Source organism: Branchiostoma floridae, chromosome 13 (genome assembly GCF_000003815.2).
Source record: "Branchiostoma floridae strain S238N-H82 chromosome 13, Bfl_VNyyK, whole genome shotgun sequence".
Taxonomy (NCBI): domain Eukaryota; kingdom Metazoa; phylum Chordata; class Leptocardii; order Amphioxiformes; family Branchiostomatidae; genus Branchiostoma; species Branchiostoma floridae.
Window position 1 is genome coordinate 14,523,221 of NC_049991.1, and position 24,073 is coordinate 14,547,293.

At 39.0% G+C, this 24,073-nt stretch overlaps 1 protein-coding gene and 1 long non-coding RNA gene across 5 annotated transcripts in view; one reads left to right on the forward strand and one right to left on the reverse strand.

Annotated features, from left to right (window-relative positions):
- Window positions 1–24,073, forward strand: part of LOC118428412 (BAI1-associated protein 3-like) — a 94,827-nt gene that overhangs the window by 12,500 nt on the left and 58,254 nt on the right. The gene's annotated exons all lie outside the window — the stretch shown is intronic.
- LOC118428416 overlaps window positions 13,846–24,073 on the reverse strand; it is a 23,587-nt gene continuing 13,359 nt past the window's right edge. The window contains exon 3 of the long non-coding RNA XR_004832652.1: window positions 13,846–14,393. This is a non-coding gene — a long non-coding RNA (uncharacterized LOC118428416). The remainder of the gene's footprint in view (window positions 14,394–24,073) is intronic.

Sequence of the window (24,073 nt, forward strand, 5' to 3'; positions counted from 1 at the left end):
TACAACCTCATTGGTCTTCACAAAAAGTGAAGCTCGAACGAAGCCAAAGTTAAACAGTTCACTGTCAGGTCCAATAATATCAAGCCCAAGTCAATAACATCATAACAAAACTGATCAGTTTAAATGTACAATATCAAATGTACAGTATCCGACACAAGTCTAACGTTATATACCATACAATCAATATTCGTAGGACAAAAATGTCATTACTAAATCAGTACGACAGTCCATTTTCAAGTCCTCTATAAGTCCGTATCGTGTTGACTGTGGAATCATCGTCCGGGGCGCCCTCTTCTGCGTCTTTGTGGTAGTGGACGATCATTGGAGACAGAAGATGCTCTGGCAAGACCCCGCAATATCGACGGCACGTCTCGAGGACAGTCCGCTCCATTGCATAGTCCAGGCACTGTCCGTCATCAGAGTAGAAACAGTTCTGGCAGGATACAACAGCACCGGGCACAGACTGTCCTAAGTGTTACCAGGAGGTAGGCCTCGGTCGTCGGCATGGCAGGACAGGCGATTGGGAAACAGAGGCTGACAGCGGCAGGAATGGAAAAAAAAACGGCTAGTAACTGCCCCGAACCCATGAACGGTACATGTAAAATTGTTCAAACAACACGGCCATAAAAATCACAGCAGGGCAAGACGGGGACAAAGGCAGGAATCTGGAGTCGGCTATCATCAAAGGGCGCGGGCCACACAGATGGCACAGATAAGGACCCCCAAACAACGAATGGAATGAATATGCACACAATCACATTGGTCCTAGCAAGGAGATTATAGTTGCTCCTTGGTTCTATTAAAGATTTAGCCAGCCAAAACAACAGGACAGAAAAGTTTAGACGCAACCGTTAGCACTTACAGCACAAAATGATATGAGAATTTAACTAACTATGGAACGGGCAATTTGTAAACAAGCCGGGGATGACACGCGGGGGTTCAAACTGAAAGAGAAGTGATCTATCATACAACAATCTTTACAAAGAGATCACACTACTAATTATTAAATACACAAAACACTAGGAAGGGATAACAGACATTGCTGACAGACATATACGGAACTAAGAACGGTTAACTGCTATGTATATACAATCTATGTACTAGAGAGCTACACTACTCACTTCTTGGTCCGGTAGGGGCTAGCGGCAGCGGCAACTAAGGTTCAAATCTAGTATCAAACCTAACTGCTGTCACCAGCTGGTCTACTATTGGTCTAGTCAAGTCATGTGACTTCCTAATATAGTCTTGTTACCTAAGGACTCCTCCAGATGGTTCCAAGCAAGTTAGTGTCATCCATCATGCCTGTTTCACAGAAACACATGGCATTGTGCATTATTTTTGTGAATAAATGCATCATGTACTTACCAGTTTCAAAGTTGTACACAGCAGCAAACGCCGTGGTGCCGCGGTGTAGGCTGTTATCTGCAACGACGCTCGGCACTTTGCACAGTTTGCATAACCGCTTTACGAGTGAAGTTGCCTCGTGATATTGTTCGGATATGGACCATTCCCACACAGCAACGCTGGTGTTTAATATCATGAGTGACTTTTTGTCATGATATTGTCCAGATATGTACCTATCCCAAACTGCACCGCTGGTGTGGAGTGTTTTGACTGAACTTTGTTCAAGATATTGTCCGGATATAGACCTATCCCAAACTGCACCGCTGGTGTGGAGTGTTTTGACTGAAATTTGGTCAAGATATTGTCCGGATATGGACCTATCCCAAACTGCACCGCTGGGGTGGAGTGTTTTGACTGAACTTTGTTCAAGATATTGTCCGGATATGGACCTATCCCAAACTGCACCGCTGGTGTGGAGTGTTTTGACTGAACTTTGTTCAAGATATTGTCCGGATATGGACCTATCCCAAACTGCACCGCTGGGGTGGAGTGTTTTAAGTGAATGTTGTTCAAGATATAGTCCGGATATGCAAAGACACAATAATACTTGACTCATAATTGTTACCATCGCAAAGATTGTTTTCTGTGTCATTTGATTGTAAATGTCGATGTCAGTATATTTGCACATGTATATGGAAGCTTAAGCTTTAATTACCAGAAAATTAAAGAGTAAACATACATTGACATCGGGCATACTCGTTGTAGAATAAAAACACATATACAGAAGCAAAAACGTTAATGACGTGTATTTGACAAGATAGGAAACCTTTTTTAGGATACCCAACAAAACAATCTCAGATTAATGTATGACAAGAAAAGTAATTTGCTAACCATTAAGTTGTCCGAAAACTGATAAAATTTGTTGACGATTTGAACCTCGTCGAATCAAGGCGCACATCCGAACCATCTAAGCTGCAGAACGACCTGGATAACCTGTCAAGCTGGACCGAGGAAAACAAGATGAAACTTAACCCCTCTAAGTGCAAGGCTGTGCACATCTGCTTTGCCCGCAACCCTCCACCACCACCCCCTCTTTCCATCAATGGACATGTGCTGGAGGTAGTGCCCATTGCAAAATGCTTGGGAGTCATATTTCAAGCAAACCTGGGTTGGGAAAGTCAAGTTACAGAAATGACCAAGAAGGGGAACCAACGGTTATACTTGCTGTGCAGACTTCGACAATTCAACTTACCAGTGGAGGATTTGCTGACCGTCTACAAGTGCTTTGTTCGCCCAGTTTTAGAGTATGCCGCCCCTGTGTGGCATGGAGGTCTGACAAACGGACAACGGAAGAAAATTGAGAACATACAGAGGCGTGCAACCAGGATTATACTGGGAAGTAGCTACCACAGTTACTCACTGTCATGTCAAGTATTAAACCTGGAGAAACTCAATGATAGACGGGATGCCCTTTGTTTGAAGTTCGCGAAGAGCCTGTACGCCTCAGACGAGTACCGACACTGGCTTCCCAAGCGTAGAGGAGACGTCAGCGGTAGGGTAACGCGACAAAACAATCAACTAGTAACATTGCCAGTACACACAGAGCGCTACAGAAACAGCCCAATTCCATATCTAACTACCTTGCTAAATAACAATATGTAGACAGGTGCATAAGTTGATATGTGAATGAAAACCCCATCAAATTTTAATTCTTGTATTGTTATTGTATTGTTAAATGATCATGTATTGTATCGACGACCAAATACCAATGTAAAATGTTTAAGATTAGTAAGCAATACAAACGCTGAGATTATCCTATTGCTGTTAATCATATCAATAGAATTTAAAAATACTTTTAAACTTAAGGCCGTGAATTGTATGTATAGGATTTTACCCAGCTGTATATTAATCAATTACTATGTGAAAGGAGTGTGCAATTCAGCCTAAGGGCTGCGAAATGCTTCTGTGAAATAAAACCATTATTATTATTATCTGGAATGTTTCTGTTTTGGACATCTATCGTAAATGGAACGGAATATGAATTCGGAAGGAGCGAAAATTTCGGTAAAAAATTGCAGTCTTATTTGTTCAGATGCGCAATAAAACAATCACCGATTCACAATTCACGTATAGAATACCTTTATCGGTAACGGTCAGAATATGCTAACTCCGAATCTGTCCTAAAACTAATCCATGGAATACCTGTCTCGTAAATGGAAAGAAAAGAAAATAGTATGAATTCGAAAACATGAAACGTCCCTGACACGTATTCAGAAGAACGGGAAATTCTATCCGTCCGGGCATGTGCTGAAACATTTCATGACTCATGATATTCTGAGACATAATGAATTGAAAATGTCATCTGACAATGGCCCAGAAATAATGCACATCATGCTTCGTGCAAACTCCTAATTTGTCCGGGTATTCCTTATCGAAATATATGGACCTTGGATATGTAAAGAATGTAGAACATATCACGTATTCGGAGGCAAGAAACGTCAATGGCGCGTATCTTGAAAAACAGGAAAGTCTTATTTGTCCGGATACATAACAAGACAATTCCTGACTCATGATATTTCCAGATATGGGAAATATTGAACATCGTGCCCGGACACAGTCCGAATATTTAGCATGTCCAAAAATATGTCAACTCCGACTTTGTCCGGAAATCACACCCTTTCGCACAGTGGAACTGCATGCATAGTTAGGTTAGATAGTAATTTCTGTTGGAATACAAAACCAAGCCTTTGCATAGTTAGGTAAGATGGCTTCAAGGCTACATGTAAAAATGTATTGGAATGTTCCATGGTGCTGAAATGCTTTCCACCATACTATTTTTCTGAAAAATACACTACCATCACATGCACTACCATCAGATGAAAAGAGACTGAGGATGTTGCAAAGGAGCACAACCTGTATCTTGAATGTAAGTTCATCTGTGACGGTAGTCAACATTATGTTAAAACTTATATCCATACCGAAATAAAGTGCTTACCAACAAGCTTTCGATCAGTCCTCTGATCCTTATCAAGTTGAAATGACCCAAAGCCTATGTGAGGATACTTGATTCCGAACAGGATTACTTTCTCAGGGGAGTAAAAGAGGCCATTTACATCAGAGCCCACCAATCTTTCCTCAACCGAGACGGGGGCCGATACCGACTGCCAAGCACCTTTGACCCTTTGCTCACGTCACACTTCCGGTCCGGATGTGTGACATAGGCTTTGGGCCATTTCAACTTGAGAAGGACCATAGGACTGATCGAAAGCTTGTTGGTAAGCGGTTTATTTTGTGTACGGATATAAGGTCTTAAAGTTGTAACAAAACCTTTATCTGTTAGTTGATGCCTTGATGCTGTTCTTGGTGCTGAAAGTAGTGATGTTGCAACATGTTTTGCAAAATAAGAGAAAGCAACAGCATTTCAGCAATTTCTTAGGATTCAAGACAGTCCAGACAAAAATAAGTCACTCGGCAGTTTTTCCTTCAATGATAGTAACGTTATATGTTGACTGAGAGTGACACTGCAATTAATAACTTTCTTGGAGATAATAGGAGAACAAGTGTAGTTTGAAATTAAGATCTTATGCACATTAGCAATGACAGAATTTCCCCACTCTGGATTTAATTATTGTAGGTAAATTGTAGGGAACGGAGTACCCTAAATGAAACTCACAAAGTCAGTAACATTTATGATTATCTAAAACATCCGCAAGTTAATGTGTAACGCTAATTTTCATAAACATACTAATGAGTGTTTGTGCTTATTACTCTTGTAAACAACATGAAAGGAAATGAAATGTAATGTAATGTTACAAGCATTTCGGCATTTTCCCCAGAATATGTACATATAGTTGATATAGTTGGATACTTTATGGAGACCAAAATCCTTGTACTGAAATTTGACTTTATTGACAAGAAGAAATTTTAGAAACATAAAAAAAGGATTGTCTAGCAGGACAAGAGAGACAAAAAAAGATACACAACAGAAGTGGCAAAGGTAAGCCTTAACAGCAACATGTAACTGGGGAAAATGATGCGTTGATCATTCATCAAATTAGTATTGCTTGAGAAATTGCAGTAAACATGACGGTATTATGACAATGGATGTTAATGCACCAACAAATTGTAGATACATGTAGTTGGCCACATTATTGGGCTTTTAGTACCCTGACATTAGTTCTATGAATCAGTTTTTTGCTTGTATCCAACCATTTGATGTTTATGTGCTATAGATTATTATAAAATACTCACTTGATTTATGAAGCATCTTAATTTGGGCTTATAAGTGCCAGTAGGTGTATTTTGGGGAACCTTGTAACCAGGTTGATTTATTTCATGTGTCTACATCGTATAAAATGTAACATCTGTCAACTACATAATCATCTGTGGAAATCTTGTCTAATTGAATTTTCCTCATCACTAATACTTCCTCACCTTCAATCTAAAAGCATCATTTAGATAATCAGTCCAATCACTAGTGCTAGTACTGTGTCAGACTAAGTGGCAGAAGACAATTTCCTTGTAATCTGTAGCACTCAGTAATACTTAAATGTACATGTGGCAGAGTGACAAAAATGTGTGGAATATCAACAGAAACTAATTGATATAAGGATTGAATGCATCTTAATGAAAGAAAGTTTATTGAATGGATTGATGGAAGAACATAACAGTCTATATGCAAGACAATAGTGACTCTAGAAACTGGATACATTTTAGAAGTATTTGTTATATCTGGATGTCAAACCTGTAACAGAACAGTTTATGGAATTTGATGAATGTGCCCAGGCCAGATTCATCCCACAGGCAGTCATTGTGCGCCATTTCTTGCACTCACTTTAATTGCAAATGATTATCAACCCTTATTTTCCTACCATTTTACATGTACTATTATCATAAATATCTAGCTAAGGGATCATCAAAAGTTTTCAAATTGGCCAACTGGCCCTTATGTTACGATTCGACTGTACATAAATGATAAACATAGCATAATGTAAAACTGTGCGTAAACCTACACAGATACATGTACATGCACCCATCAAGTCACACATACACAGCTTCAATTTTGGGTGCACAAAAGGTATTCTGTGTCCTCTAACTATGCACTTGCACTTCATTCTGATCTTTAAAAAATCACAGACTTAGTTTTTTTTCTAGTAATAACCTTTGGTTGGTTGGTTGAAAACCCTAGGTTGTATGTCCATCCAATAAAAACATGATATCCCTCGATGCAGGGCCAAGAGATTGCCGTATCTCAAGATTTTCCATGTCACAAATTCTTAGTAAGCTTCAGCAATCCTTCATCTTTATGTAACTACCACTGCCTTTATCAGATCTTTGTAATGACCTTTACAGGTACTTATCTTCCCCATGGCATCGATGTAACGTTATATGGTGTAAAACCTCAGAAAAGTCTTGGAGAATCTATAGGCTCTGCTTGCACTTTCATTGGTCGTCACATTGTCAAAGCCAGGCGGTGCCTTCTCCATACACAATTGTATTGGACACAACCATGTGTCATACTTTGTAATCATGCTTATGAGGGGACTATGCTATCAAATTGACTCTCTAGTTTCAACACATCTCATATGAAATTTGACTAACATTATACATGTTGTATATACAATGGTAAATGTAGCAACGTTATATAATATCGATAAATGCAGTTCACATGTTTGCAGTACTCAGGGATTATGTACTCCCTGGATTGAAAGATTTGTGGAACAATTCCAAGGTCACAAGATGCGATACCTGCAGTACAACGGAGTCTTAGAGGTCAAGAGTTTTGATCTTGTCAGAGATCATGTTTCTCCACACATTTTGGACTTTCATTGTAACATCGACTGTTATAATTCCACCAGGTGCTATAATACTGCCACCCACCTGAAAAAACGTTAGACTAAGTATAGAGGTCTTCCCAAGATTGTCTTGAACACCAAATTTTAGATATCCTCAATTCAGATATTTAGGTGTTGAAGACATTCTTGAGAAGGCCTCTATAACAACGTTTTTTGAGGTGGCAGTATAATGGCACCTGGTGGAATTATGCGCATGTATGTTACACTAAGTCTTCTCTAAATCCCAATAAGATATTTATGAAAATCAACTTTCATATAACGTAACTGATCTAAGTTGAATTTGCACAATTTAAAAGCAGTCATCCTCAATTGAGTGTGTTTTTTTTCAAGTAGCTTAACTGATACAAGGCAGCTTTGCTATGGTTTGCATTTTGACAAATATATATAAAGCACACCTGGTCAATCTTACTCTTCTCAGTAAGGGTGCTGGGTACTCATATGAGCAAAGGTTTGACGCTTGAATATTGTGAGAGAAAAATCAAAAGAGGTTCGGTGCATCTTGTTTTAAATTGAAGTAGTACAGGCACCCATGTCATTTGCACATAACATTACAGACAAACCTGTCAAAAGGGACAACCTTGTTCAAGACTAGTCAATTGACTTGTTGGGCATTACAGAATTTTATGCAGTACAACGAGAGCCTCTGTCATATTATCAGCAAACTGCAGTTGTCACTGGCATATGCATCTCACCATTGCACCTTAAGTATTCGAATGGCATCCTAAATTTTACAATTTTACTGTTAACTGTGCTTACCTTGAGTTCATAAATTACCAAAGAACAAATTAGAATTATGAAAAATTCTCAGAGTTTCCTCACTTCTGTCCTGCGGGTGATAGAAACAACATTACTGTAACTGCTGTTCCAAAGGAGACCGCTTGAGTCACCCAATATCCAATAGTTGTTCCATTATTAGGTCAAGGTCTAGTACATAGTAACCACATACTAAAAATAGCCTATCCATGGATTCTTTCACAAACCAAAGAACCAACCAACCAACCAACAAACAGCTAGACCAATTGAACCAACAAACTGAAACACAACCTCACTGGTAAAGTTATTAACTGGATCATCCTATCCAATATCATCACAAATCATTATGATTCTATTTTGAAATCAGTTTCTCACATCTTGTTTACATGCTTTGCATGTAAGTTTTCAAAATCAAATTGACATTTTCATGGTTGTTTACATTAACCTAACCCACATGCCCCATGGCATTAGCTGTGCTCAGTCTGAATCCCCTGCTATCTTTCTGCAAAGGTTAAGCTGCTTCCTGTATTCTACATCCTTATATCTTTAATACCTCCTTGGTTTATCAGAAGGCCATGTTGATTTGGTTATATTGGTAACATCCTTGCGGGCACCAATTTTTGTCCTTTTCATAAAAAAGAAAGTTTTGAAGATACAGCTGTGAATCATACAAAGCTGCTGCAAAGGAAGTACATACAAAAAAAAATAAGTTGCCAAAAACTATCGGGAAAGGGATGCTGATTTTGTCGAATGCCAAAGTCAATACCAAAGTCAAAGAAGAATTAAGATATAAAGGTCTGGAACAGAAATGAAGAATCTACATGTACATGTATTACGTGTATACTTTATATCATACTCTGTGTGTTTTCGTCTTCCTGACTACTTAACGTTAGATCTCAAGATGAAGGCAACTTTTTTCTTATTGGCACGGTCGCATCAGTTTTAGGGTTCCCCAAGATTGTCATTTATCTAAAAAAATAACAAGAAATGCCATGTGGATGCAGTTAGGAAGTCATTTCTAATACCATCATGGGCACAGCCTGTTCTTTATGTTTGCTGCTGAAAAAAAAATGTGGTAATGACTACTGAAAATGAGCTTCTCTTGGATGCATTCTCTGGTACTGATGAAGTTCTTATACATTTTGTTGAATAAACAGAGTTAATGTCTGAGTTGCTTCCACTCAGGAAAGCTGATTCAATCACTTGTCTGCTTTCTATAATGTAACATTTGCAGTTATTATTTCTAAGAAAAAAATGTTGTCTTAGATCTTACATAAAACAAAAAATGTCTCACCAAATATTTCTTTAAGAAGGAACTCAAGGAAAAGACAGAAAGGTACAAAATGTAGTTCCTTGGTTCAGGTGTGTAATTTGCGCCAGCTTCAATCTTTTGCAGATCCTCCATATTCAATTACCCTCATTCTGCATACATGAATTATCATAAGACATCATCAAACGCTCTCAGGATTGCCCCCCAACCAAGGACGTCTTTATATAACGTCCTTGCTCCAACCAAACAGGAAATTGAAACTAAAGGATTTTTATGATGTTCTTTGAAAAATAATTGCAAATATCTGGTAAGAATTATATTTTATACAGTTATAACCACCATACAGCAAAAACCTAAGGCCTCTTTGTAGTTGACTGCTCTAAGGTTCATAGAATTAAGGTTAGATACAACAGATACAATGTAGATTGAACTTTTCACGTAACACTTAGCTCTTTATCCATGGGGTTACCTATATTCGTTGTTTTTAAAACAACTTGAAGGTAGTTTGGGATACTGTAGTTTCAAGCTGCAATGTTTTGAAAATATTGTGATTTGAAAATTGATATCCCTAAATGCCATGATTTTGACAACAATGTAATATATTCCAGTAGGTCACCCAATAGATAAACTAGCTGTTTATTGTTCCCAGAGACAAAGTTGCAGCTGAGAAAGGAGCAATTTGAAAGCACACTGGGATTGGAACTCTTAACTATGGTGTAGCAGCATTAGTTTTCTAGCCACATTTTGTCCAGGAAATAGGCACTGTTTGTTTACATGTTGCACTATTTTTGACAACACATGTGTGTATATTTAGTGATCAAGCTATTAAAAACTGTGATGCCAATATTTTCATCATTTGCATATTTTTAGTTCAAAAGGCTGAAATATATATATGAGAAGCAGCATATTGATGTGGTGTGGCCCATATGGCCTGTGGTGTTCATGGCAACCAGGCTTAATAAGGTTTCTCTCACATCTGTGGTTCCCATTGGCTCTGTTTTATTTGAAATTAATCAGCTGAGGTTGGTCGTTTCATGAATGTAACACTACTAACAGTTTGGGAAATGATTCAGGTGAATTGTCCAACATCATTATACTCCAAGTGGAGGGGATGTGCCCTCTTGTTGCCTGCATTAGAGAGAGTAGGATTTGCCTAAATCCACTGTTTGTGGAGCACTCTTCAAAGTACGTCTGGTGTCCAGTTTACTGGTTCACACTGTGTCGCTTCTCACAATTCTGTCACTTCTCACAATTCGCATGCTGGCTGTGGGAAGTGGAGTCGTGCTCACGAAGCCGTAGGGAGCTCAGGTGCATTAAAAAGGAGGATTGAGAGTGCAAAAGTGTCAGTGAGTATTACTGCACCGGTCCGGAAAGGATTCCACATGTATATGCAGCTGTGCGCAGAGGTGACCCAGGCAGTAGTAGGCTATTAACACGAGGAGAAACGCTGCCTGCAGACCGAGAGAAACAGCCATGCCGTGGGGCGTACCCAAAACACCTGTACTGAAAGCCAGCCCGTGGTCTTGGTAAATATGACAACGATTCTTTAATACTTTTTTGGCTATGAAAAAAATATTCTAAGGTGAGCAAGTAACAGATATTGTGAACCTGTCTTTTCTTGGCTGTTTAATGGTTTAAAAATGAGCCTGTTTATAGAAAATGCAAGTTAAGGCATATCATTGCATACCTATTTGCATAGATAGGTATACAATGCACTAGAACATGTAACAGAATCTATATCTTTTCTCACATTGTGACTTACATTTAATCACTATCAGATAATCAATTGTTACTACAACTTTAAAATACTGAATCTACTCCTCATAGTTGGAAATGAATGGAAGCATCATAGGATATTCCTGGAAACCAAATGATGAAAACAACATGTTTTTAGTTAATGGTCTAATCTAAATTACAAAAACAACAGGATGTCGACAAGCTCCAAAGAGAGTTAGGTACATGTAAGGGGGAGTGCTGAGCCATGTATAATTGTGAGAGCTGATTGGTGACGTTGATTCCAGCTTGTAGCAAAGATTCAAGCCTTATTTGGTGAGAGAGAGACAGCAAACAGAAGAACTGGTTATAGTATTCTATTCTATTCAAGGCACTCAAGCTATAGCCACAGACTAAATGTATTTTTAAAGCCTTTGATGTCTTTGCAATATGAAATTTCCTACTAGGATGGGTTTATTACCTTCGCTAAGATTGTTATGGTTTGGGTAGCATTTGTATGTGGGTGGGTGTGTTTGTATAAGACCAGCATAACTCGAGAATGCCTGGATGGATTGTATTGATATTCGGGTCTTCGGGTATTGATATTGTATTATTGTGGGTAGGTCTTGATGAGACCTGAAAACGATTAGATTTTGGGCCCCCTAGCAACCTGTTACGGTACTGCAGTGGAACTTCCTGGTTTGATATCTCGAGTTCTGGGCATGCTGCGGCTATGATCTTTGAGTGGTAGACAGCTCTTGCTCTTACCAGAAATTTTGTTTGATAGCTACAATATACACCTTTGTATACAGCATTTTGTTCATGAGATGACAGCTAAGCTGTTTGATTGAGTCTACATGCAGTAACATATTTTTGTGAAAAATCTAGTGCTCTCGCAAACAAGTGGCCTGCCTATTTTCCAGTCCAACTCCTTTCAGACCAATGCAAGGCCTAACAAATGCTCGAATTTGCTGATCATCAAGTTAACATTTTGTTCAAAATGCTGAGGAAAGGGTTATGATGCAATTTAGAACTTTCACACTACCTTTTCCACTTGCTGCAATCTATTTTCGTCACAAAACATATATTTTCAAATTTGAACATTATCAAATTGAATGCATTGCCTTTCCGGCAAAGGACATAGCATAAATGTGAAACTTAGCCTATTTAAAAAGACAGTGAGGTGGGTCACCACATGATATCTGTTGCCCATGATTCTATAACATGTTGCTTCTGTATCTCAATGACATGCTTATAGATAACATTTGATGCAGTTTAGTTCTATAGTGATTTATGGAGTTGACCTAATTTTTGTTGTAACATTAAAAACAAATGTAAAGGTCACAGATTTGATGGAATTATGAGATCTCATTATTAGCAGCACGAGCAAGGTTTCAATTTTTCCTGATTTTATCTCTCTTTCTTTTAAAGTTGATAACATGTTAAAATAGTCAACAATAGAGTAGGCATGAAAATTATTCTGTAGCTCTGCATTGCCAGGGTCTTGTCGTGCTGTGAAAATGTAACATATGGACTCTTTGTCAAGGGTGATTTGAACAGCTCACAAGTAAAGACTGGATGTTTTTGTAAGACCTTTTGTGCTGTGCAGAGAGGAAGGACACAATAACTGCACTGTCGGCATCCTAAGTGGAATTTGAAACAGGGTATTGGAAGGTCACTGCTTGAAACGTCCTTGGGTGAATGCATTTTAAAGACCCTGACATTTGCATGGAATTCTTAAAGCAACCTGCTTAGCTTTTAGCTTGTTATGCCAAGAACTCCTGCAGTGAAACACTAATAAATCACACTTATAAAAGATAATCAGTGGTAAACTTTGGTGAACTTCTGCTTTTGACAAGGAAAACCTAAGCTCCAAGCTCTACCTACTATTATTCACTGCCTAGGCCTATATTGCTCCCGGGGCTATTCCTTTCAAAATGTTCACCTGGGCATTAGAAACGTTATTGGATACCTCTTCCTTTCATTTTAGATAGTCATCATGTATGAAATTGTTCCAAGCTGGCTAACCCACCCAACATAAACGTAAACCTAACCAACCAGCAGTTTCAGATGAAATAGCTTTTGATTACATCTCTGCCTACTCTACTTTACTTTCATGGAGATCAAATGACTGATCACATCGTCAAGTTTAATAGTTGTCTGCCTGAAGTTAGCTTGTTTCTTCATGTTTGCAGCGTACAAAGAGCAGTCTTAATTATCCCTTTAGCCTCAAATGATGGGATGTCTCTTGATATAGTCTTAGAGTCTCAGACACCTTGTCTGCCTGTTTGTTCGCAGACAGTATGTCAAGATATATCCAGTTAATGTCTTGGGTAGGGCATTAGAAATGTATATCAGAGTCTTATTTCATCCTGCCCTTGCATTCTGCAATTGATCCCTACATTATGGCTCCAAAGGGTGCTTCAAATGCGTCCAGCAAAAATGGCTGGTCCCTTCTGACGATATAAGAAATTCAAGGGCTTGGTGGCAACCATTTTGCCTCAAGCATGTGACTTTATGCTTGAAAAGTTCCATTTACTTCTACCTGCTTATCCTTGTGTTACAAATACCTTGGTGGTCCAGGATTATGCTTCGGAACACTCAGGTCATCTTGCAGGAGACCTTGAAGAACTTTGTTCAACGGGGGTCACTGTTGTTGACGCCTTACCCAAAATATGTTTAACTTTGCAATGTGGGTGCAAGTCTAGGAAGCCTTCTCTAGTTCAAGGAGAAGTATGGTTTAAGTCACCCTACATACCTCTAAGAAAAGAGATTACATTTAAAATGGCTTGTTAGATTTTTCAGAGAAAGCTGGGCTCAAATGAGTATTCTTGGTGCGACATGTGTTGCATTTTGAATTTTTTCCCCTGATAAGCCGATTTTGGCTTTGCAAATATGGGGTGCTGCGAACAATGGTGTTAATGGGAAATGGTTTTGGATTTCAGAATTCTTTGCAACTAGCCGATTTTTGCACCAAAGTGTATTGCAAATAGCTGGTTTCCACTGTAAATGTACGTCAACAGAATTGTGGGGTCTTTCCATGGTGCTGAAAATATTGCTGATGAAATAACTTTCCTTTCCTTTCTAACGTTAATAAGATGTCCTGGAATTTCACCTCGAAAGGTTCTATGTCATCAATGCAGTTACAAAATGTATTTGCATGAGTACAATGTGCAGTAGGTCTCTTAATGTGGGCTTTCATGCAAATATTCTGACGGGGACTTCCAAGAAAACGTCTATGATCGTGTTGCTTAGTCCATGGAAAAGTAAAAATCTATACGTTAAAAAGGCTTTGATGGTGACAAGTTTCTTATCCTCCCATGAACTATCTTGGAACAGCCCAGGCATGTTTTTGATTCGTGCCCGACCACATCTTGAGACCTGGTGCTGCGTAGTGACCCCATCAGCCTGGCAGGGAAATCACTTTAACAAGTCAATAGGCTTTGCTGTCCATGCACCTGTGGATGTAATGAAAATGGATTACAAATGCATTCAAAGTCAGAAGTTGCTGCTCAAAACCACCTTAAACAGCACTGCAAATCTATGAGATTGGCAGCTACAATATTTCCTTTAATGACCAAAGGCCAAAATGTCAGCTAAGATTTCAAAGGAATTCAAAACTAGCCTAAAAACATTTTTCAGGGACAGAATTACATATTTCACATTACATTTTGCTCATTGCAGTCTCTGGCAGTGGAACATCATGTTGAATGTACTGAATTACTTTATGAACGTAATGTGATTGTTCTATTTTGTATCGCTTAACCTTCATTGCCTTATTATGTTTTAACACCAAGTATGCAATTAAGTATGTTTCAATGGCTACAATGTGCTTGCAGGCTGTTAGCCAACCAAACAAGAATATTATTACTATTCTCAGTTTGCTTACTTATCATATACTTTCAAGTATCCGTATATGAATTAACTGATTTCTCCAGGAGCAAAATATTGTTTGGAATAAGATAATTTCCTTGATAACATGAGACTGTATAGTGGATGATATATTGCCCACCTCCCTGACACTCTGTTTCTGAATCAGCCCTAAATGGAGGATAATTTGCCACTATGATGACAAATGACCCTGTGGTAAGGGTCAATTCCTGCCCATTATTATGGATGGTTGGAAAAAGATTTGACCGTTTGCCTATTGGTCCGAATGTCAAAGTAGTTATATACAAATTGGACTATGATATCAGATAGATATACACAATCTTGTCCTGTGTCCAGGACCAGTCTTTACATCCTGGAACGGATATGCATTTGTTGGGCAAAATTTTCACCAGCCATGAAAAAAATATCAACTTCCTGACGTGAAATTGCTGAAAAGGCTTTTTCCTTAGCTTAGAATGACACATTTAACAACAAAAATCAACAACAAGGGCTCCAAAACAACAGCTGGGATGGAAAATAAGTAAAATCTGGAGACAGCCCTCAGACATACATGTATATGTAGATCTGAGAATAAATTTTACACAGTACTCACACCCTTTGCCCTGGGTAATTATAGAATAATGTAGAGGCAAAATTCTTATCCTCGAAGAGTCGAGCTCCAAACAAGATATGGGCTCAATATGCCTGTAATACATGCTACATACATGTACATTCTGTATGTGCTATATGATACTCAATGCATGCCATGTAAAGCTACATGTACTTTACTTTGCATTGATACAGAAGTTCTCGACCCTTTTAGCCTGCGATGGATCCATCTAAAAGTACCAGGCCTTGTATGCTGTAATGCCTTTGCCTTCATGTTAAAATTGAGTTTGTAACTCACTTCTATATGCGTGTAAATAACGCCTGTGTAGTGCTCCCTTTCAATTCACTCTAAGCACTATGTGCTGCTAAATTTATTCCCTTGTGACACATCCAAAGGAAATGTTGCAGCCAGAATGAAAGGAAACCTCTGAACAAGGTTTCAATCGCAATGCGATGCTGCCCGACATACTTCCCAATGGAACAAGAATCTTTGATGTAGACTTTGTAATGTAATATGGGGTATGGGCAACCTGTTACCCTTTGCAGGATGTTGGCTAGGAATGTTGATGGTATATGTACATGTATGCTGGTATAACATTATATACTACTGGTGAGTCAAAATGTCATGTCATGTAAAGTTCAAATTTTTGGCACTTTTGTGTGCTCAATCATATAAAAATATTACTTTGAAATGGAAAACATATTTGTACAAAGGTAAGAAAAATTCATCCAGTGAGAAGTATGCTGGATTCGGGTATGATATTGTAAGTTATTATATCTCTAAGGTCTTTGCTCAAATGTTACATGTATATGTGTTCTGTCTATAAGCACAATCATGTGTAACTCTAGGCTTAGATGACTTGTAATACTAAGTCTTGAGCACATGGAAATAAAAGTCAGAGTAGGTGTGAGATAAACAGACTACATCAAACTTCATGAAAATGGTCTTGTAATCAGCAGTTTTGTAGGCAGCCACTAGAATACATTATACAGTTTGTATTATGCCTTAGTTTGTATACGCATGTACATGTAGGTTAGTCTGCCAGACTTCTAAATCATCAGCCTTTTAAAACTGGACAACAATTGAAGAATGACATTAGCACCATTGGGCCTAAAAGGAAGCCAGCTTGTCCACAGCACAGACATAATAGCGTCCCAGATCACTGCCATGTCATCCACAGTAATGTTCTTTTCCACTTAAGGTTACAAATGGTCTAGTCTCATAGGAAGTAGTGGTAGATAAAAGGGGGGTTCAATATGATATTGGCCTCACCTGGAAACAATGAGACCGATAAGGATTTTGGGGTATGATCATAATTTACAAAGCCTTTTGTGACTGTCCACCACAATTCAAATTAGTGAGGTCATCAATTCCTTTTTGCAAACATGTCATGAATAAGGAAAATGTTAGAACTGTTACCAGAGCTGAGTGGGTCAATTCTTGTGTTCCCCATGCTATGAAATCTACTAATACATTTAATTTGTGGAAATGATTGGTGAAGTATCCCAGGCAGCGTTCCCGCCAGGCATACGTCTTTACGTCTTTGGACGCATTTTTTTCTGGAAAGACGCATTCGGCTCGGCTGAATGCGTCCATAAAAAAATCTGAAAGAAAGGCTGACCTGTACCACCAGTGTACAAAATGTATCTGGAATCTTTCAAAAAATCTGTGTTTATAAGAAGGAATCCTACCTTTACAATTTATACTTCAAATTGTTCACTTTCCGGTCATCCCAGTAGTCTGGGCATGGGGCGGAGCGCGGCACGTTTTACAACTAGCGGACCCATGTGCGACACACCCAGCCACGCGCCAGTCTGAGCTGTCCGTTGCGCAATGTAATTTTTTGTAGTCCGTGACATACATCTGACAGTCAGCATTCTCTAACACTCGTCTGGAAGAAATCTTATATAGATTTTATATTCTGATTTTAACATGATACTTACTTATCCTCATTTTCACGTATTTGTTAAAGATTTGTGGTTAATACTAGTATATTATTATTGAACAAACAAACTGTTCTGCGCGAGTGTTGCACATCTCAACAAAAGTTCTCACGCTGTGGGCAATTGATTGGCAGTCGGTATCTTTGGCAACAGGCCACCGGCGCCAAGCAGTCTAGATTGGCCACCAGGTCCAAATCCAATCATCTTAATAACCAATCAGCGTTTGATAAATGTAATGTTGTACTCTGTCATTGGTCACCGGGAAAAAAAACAAAAGTTACGGAGTATTAGGCGCACGTGACGTTGTTTTGTGATATTGGTAGCCGACCGTGTCGCCTGGCAAGTTTCTTCCCTAGCTGCTAACAATTTACTATTAAAGTTTCCCCATTTATCCAAGTTAAAAAAGCGGTGCGCGGTAAATAAGTGAAGAATGCAAAACTGTACACTTTATTTGTTATTTGCAAAATTTCTTATGTTTCAAAAAGACAAAATTTGTGGCAGAAAAGGGGCCGTAATATTGTCGTCAAGCGTCGATCGAGTCGGCTGTGCACTGGCACTGGCCTCCGTGGCACATGGCGCGGCACGCCCCCCTCCCCAGACGGATCGTAGATCGCAACGCCCAGCACGTTGGGACGTCTTTCTGGCTACTGCTTCAAGGCTACACCGGCACTGATCACTACCAAAGAGGCAGCATATCGTCCTCCTTCGAGTAATGTATAACGTTCTTGGTCTATTTAAAAAGAAATCCAGCCAAAGATTTCACGCCGAAAACGGGGTTACCTGAGGTCGCACGCTCGTGGAAAATGACGGCACGGCCTTGTAAAACCCCACCGATACGAAAATTTTGAGTAAAATCATCGGGAAAAATAGAAAAAAAAACACAAAATGTGCGTGATGGTGTCGTTATTTTATCGTCTCGGAAAACTATTTGATGCGGGAGGGCGCAACATCGATCGCACGACTCGGTAACGTTAGACCTTTTTTTATTCAATGGCGGAAAAAATTGGCAAAATGTTTCCATGGGCTGACGAACTGGCTAGAGCCCTGTTGCGAAGCATCAAAAATTTTCATGTCTGGACAAATTATACCCTGGCCAGATCACGGAAGGCTGATTCCCTGTGCTTATAGTTTTTTTTTTTTTCATATAACGTATTTTGGGGGTTCGAGAGGGCGGTCGTCGCTCGATTACTGAATAACGGGGGTAAAAGAGGCAACCGACATCCAATCTCAAGCGCATGATTTTCCTCTCAAATTGCAGGAAATTGTGTTTTAGAGGGTTTGAAAATCCAAATTTTCCCGGGGGAGCATGCCCCCTGTTGACCGCCGAAAAGAGGCACAAGACATCATCACGGAAAAACTCGATAGAAAAGATAATATTCGCCAGATTATGCTATAAAAGGTATCTACGTGATCCTGACAAGTTGATCTATCACATACAGTGCATTTGAACTTTTAGATATTATGTTACGGTGAGATTTCAAGAGCTAAAGTTGGCCTTCAAACTGCCGTGAAATGCCTGATTTCGGCGACGATTTCGTACTGCATGGGGGTTTCTGGGCTACCGCTTTCCAGTATATCCAGTATACTTCCGGGTCGCAACAGAGAGGTCATACCAGAACGCGTAGCCGTGGAGTCCGCGTGTCCTGACTCAGTATCGTTGGAAGCAAGGAGGTTCAGCTGAGTTCAGAAATGGACTATTTACTTGATGTGGCCAAGGACCTTATCAAACTGTGAGCCTTGGTTCACACTGAGAATCTGCTGTCTGACGGTTAAACAAACAGGCTTATTTCAAGGGAGTCTGCGGTCAGCACCTGACATACCATGCAACTTTGCCCTAGCCTGATAACGTTTTTGCCAGTTTTAGAAAAAAGTTTCCTTAAAAGATTTCTTTTCGTACTCTCTTAATATACAAATAGAGAGCGCAATTCTTAGGTGTGTTATGGGCGTGACCTTCTTTTCTTTCAGAAAAAGGTTTCCTTTAAAGATTTCCCTTCGTAATCTGTTAGTATACAAAAAGAGAGCGCAATTCTTAAGTGTGTCATGTGTATGACGCACTTTTCTTTCAGAAAAATGTTTCCTTTAAAGATTTCTTTTCGTACTCTGTAATATACAAATAGAGAGCGCAATTCTTAAATGTGTCATGGGCATGACGCACTTTTCTTTTAGAAAAGTTTCCTTGATAGAATTCTCTTTGCTCTCTGTTAGCATACACTTACAGAGCGCAATTCTTAAGTGTGTCATAGAAATGACGCACTTTTCTTTCAGAGAAAGGAAAATGTTTTCTTAAAAGATTTCTTTTCGTTTTCTGATAGTGTACACTTACAGAACGCAGTTGTTAGGTGTGTCAGGGCTTGACCTTTTTTTTCTTTCAGAAAAAGATTTCCTTAAAAGATTTCTTTTCGTACTCTGATACAAAAAGAGAGCGCAATTCTTAGGTGTATCATGGGCATGACGCACTTTTCTTTCAGAAAAAAGTTTCCTTAACAGATTTCTCTTTGTTTTCTGTTAGTATACACTTAGAGAGCGCAATTCGTAAGTGTGTCATAGGTATGGCGCACTTTTGTTTTAGACAAAAGTTTCCTTAAAAGATTTCTCTTTGTTTTCTGTTAGTATACACTTAGCGCAATTCTTAGGTGTATCATGGCATGACGCACTTTTCTTTCAAAAAAAAGTTTCCTTAAAAGATTTCTCTTCGTTTTCTGTTAGTATACACTTAGAGAGCGCAATTCTTAAGTGTGTCATGGCATGACGCACTTTTCTTTCATAAAAGAGGAAATTTTCTTTCAAATATTTCTCTTCGTTCTCTGTTAGTATACACTTAGAGAGCGCAATTCTTACGTGTATCATGGCATGACGCACTTTTCTTTGATAAAAGAGAAAAGTTTCTTTCAAAAGATTTCTTTTCGTTTTCTCTTAGTATACACTTAGAGAGCGCAATTCTTAAGTGTGTCATGGCATGACGCACTTTTCTTTGATAAAAGAGAAAAGTTTCTTTCAAATACTTCTTTTCGTTCTCTGTTAGTATACACTTAGAGAGCGCAATTCTTAAGCATAACGCACTTTTCTTTGATAAAAGAGAAAAGTTTCTTTCAAATATTTCTCTTCGTTCTCTGTTAGTATACACTTAGAGAGCACAATTCTTAAGTGTGTCATGGCATGACGCACTTTTCTTTGATAAAAGAGAAAAGTTTCTTTCAAATATTTTTCTTCGTTCTCTGTTAGTATACACTTAGAGAGCGCAATTCTTACGTGTATCATGGCATGACGCACTTTTCTTTGATAAAAGAGAAAAGTTTCTTTCAAAAGACTTCTTTTCGTTTTCTCTTAGTATACACTTAGAGAGCGCAATTCTTACGTGTATCATGGCATGACGTACTTTTCTTTAATAAAAGAGAAAAGTTTCTTTCAAAGATTTCTCTTCGTTGTCTGTTAGTATACACTTAGAGAGCGCAATTCTTAAGTGTATCATGGCATGACGCACTTTTCTTTAATAAAAGAGAAAAGTTCCTTTCAAATATTTCTCTTCGTTCTCTGTTAGTATACACTTAGAGAGCGCAATTCTTAAATGTGTCATGGCATGATGCACTTTTCTTTCATAAAAGAGAAAAGTTTCTTTCAAACATTTCTCTTCGTTCTCTGTTAGTATACACTTAGAGAGCGCAATTCTTAAGTGTGTCATGGCATGACGCACTTTTCTTTGATAAAAGGAAAAAGTTTCTTTCAAATATTTCTCTTCGTTCTCTGTTAGTATACACTTAGAGAGCGCAATTCTTACGTGTGTCATGGCATGACGCACTTTTCTTTTATAAAAGAGAAGGATTTCCTTAAACTATTTTTCTTCATTCTCTGTTAGTATACATTTGGAGAGCGCAATTCTTAAATGTGTCATGGGCATGACGCATTTTTCTTTTAGAAAAAGGTTTCCTTAAAAGATTTCTTTTCGTACTCTGTTAATATACAAATAGAGAGTGTAGTTCGTAGGTGTGTCATGGGCATGACGCACTTTTCTTTCAGAAAAAGATTTCCTTAAAAGATTTCTCGTCGTTCTCTCACGGTTAGTATACACTTACAGAACGGAGTTGTTAGGTGAGTCAGGGGCTTGACAATCTTTTGTTTTAGAAAAAGGCTTCCTTTTTAAGTTTTCTTCTTTAGTATGTAAGTTTACACCCCAGTTAGTTACTATACACTTTAAAGGCGCAGTTCTCAAGTGTGTCTTTGGCTGGTTTGTCATCCTCAGTTAGGTTGCGTATACACTTTGAAATGAGCTGTCCGATAGGTTTGACATAGTTTTTTATCTCCCACACAACTAGTCGAGCAAAGGCAACCGTAAACTTTTTACTAGTATGTATAATCTAACTTCCAGTCATCTAGTGTCTATTTGTTTCACAATAGCGCATTATTTCAACATTTAGCCTTACCTTGCCCGTAGAATAATTTATGACACAAAAACTTCTATCTGTACCAAATGGCCGGTCTGCATAGCGTACAATTTATTGTTACTTCGAATTCCATAGAAGTGCACAGCCGTAGTGTAGATGCCTTTGGTTTGGAAGGAGTAACTGTTGTTACCTCATGTAACCAAGGACGTTATATCTTGACTAAAGTAACCGCTCCTCATTAACCGCTCCTTGCTCTCTTTGTTCATGGACTGAACGTATACAGCATACTTGAGGATAACCGTACGGCTATATCAACAGGAAACTAGCCTGGTATCCAGCCGTAATATAACTATATTACGGCTGGATACCAGGCTAACAGGAAACCGCTGGTTGAGGTTGCTAAAATCATGCTATCGCCCACTGCCGTATTACTGCCAGTGTGACCCGGAAACAGTCGAGCCTCGCCCTATATAACGGACACCTCGAAACCCCCATATGGTGCGTATTTTGGCTTGCTAGCAATGGCGAAACCCATAGGAAATCCTGGGAAAATCGGTCAACTTTAACTCGATGAATCTCCTTCCTCTCATATGAATATTTCGTCTAATAAACTGCACTTCCTTTGCCATCTTGTCCTGATTTGTACAACACCTTATTTTGCCTGATTGGACAGATTGCGGCTGAACTATCAAGTTTTTCCGTGACGATGTCTTGTGCCTCTTTTCGGCGGTCAACACCCCCGGACCCCCCTAGAAAGCGAGCGCCTGCGGCGCTCGTCTCGCGCCTCCGGCGCTCGTCTCGCGCCTCCGGCGCTCATTACCCCCCTCCCCAATATTTGGACGCATACTTTCAAGAACCTGGCGGGAACGCTGATCCCAGGCCTTTGCATCCTAACCAGAAAGTAGGTAACTTCAAGCAGAGCAAGGTGCTGAGCCCTTAACTAATGACCCACACATCTCAGGTTGCTGCACAATTGTCACTATTTTTTCCTCCTCTCTTTAGCTAACATTTTAAATTTCTTAGTTCATGGGCCTGTGGTATATATTTTGATGTGATGACCATTCTGGTACATGTATTTGGTAGCTTTCTACCGGCTATCAACCTTCAAACCTATCACCATCTAAATGATTCAGAAATTTCATGTCTTAAATAAGGCTGATATCCGGTATAAAGCTACCATACCAGAATGGCTATCACATTAAAATATATACCACAGGTCTTCTACTTTTGAAAAATACCAAAGTACCAATATGTAAAATTTGGGGTCCTGGCCCATGGACTATAACCACCACAGAAAGTGTAAGAAAACCTGGAAACTACGCTGTACTGTTTTAGGTTAAAGTTTCTTTCAAGCACAGTAAAGGATGAAGTTGCTCCACAGGAGTGAGCTGAATGGGAACAGGGTGCAAATGATGTCAGACATTGCATTTGTGTGGTAGAGCCATACCCAAGCCTACACACCATCAAGTGCACTGTAGAGCTAATACTACCATTTCCCCTGGCTGCAAGCCATGCACAGCTTTGCAAAGAACTTGAGACGGAACCATTTTTCAAGCCAATATCTGCACTTGTAGTTAAGTGTTGTACAGGAATGCCTGGCACAAGGCCATTTACTCACAGACTTACTTAGCTGTTTGACATTTTGTTGACCTTGTGGGAGGTACTATAATTCACTTTGTCTTCTCGGTATCAAACTTTCAAGGTCTGAGAAAATTTAACTTGTTCTCGGAACTAAATGTTCACTGCCGCGGCAAGTGCACATAAAAAAAGTTTGTGAATTATTTGTCATCAGTAATGATAAGTTCATGTTACAGTTGTCATCGTGAAAACTGTGAACATAACAGTACATTGAAAAAATCAGGAATTACAGTAAGCTTGCATGCTATTCGGTCATGTCCCCCCAAAACAATAATGCATCATGTTGACTGTTTGATAAGCTTGTTGCCGCTCTTGGTATCCACGGCCTGGAAGGACATCAAACTGACGCTTTTTTTGAGACCAAACCTATCAAGTACAGGCAAATCTTTTTTTGTCTGAATTAAGTTGTGGCAAGACAGCCCCGGCAAAAGTTTGTCCTAGTTTTGTGGGATTCACAGGGAGTCCTACAAAAGCATTTAAAAGAATACACTTCTTACAGTGGCATGTTTTTATTATACATACTTCAAATATGACCATACTGACTGACAATACTTAATCCCAAAGACAGAAGGAAACTTATGATGATACAACAAAATGTACATGTATCATGCATCCTGCACTTGCCACAGTAAATTCTGGAAATCATTGAATAAAACCTACCATGCACCAAGTTTATGTGTTTTGTGACCAAAACATAT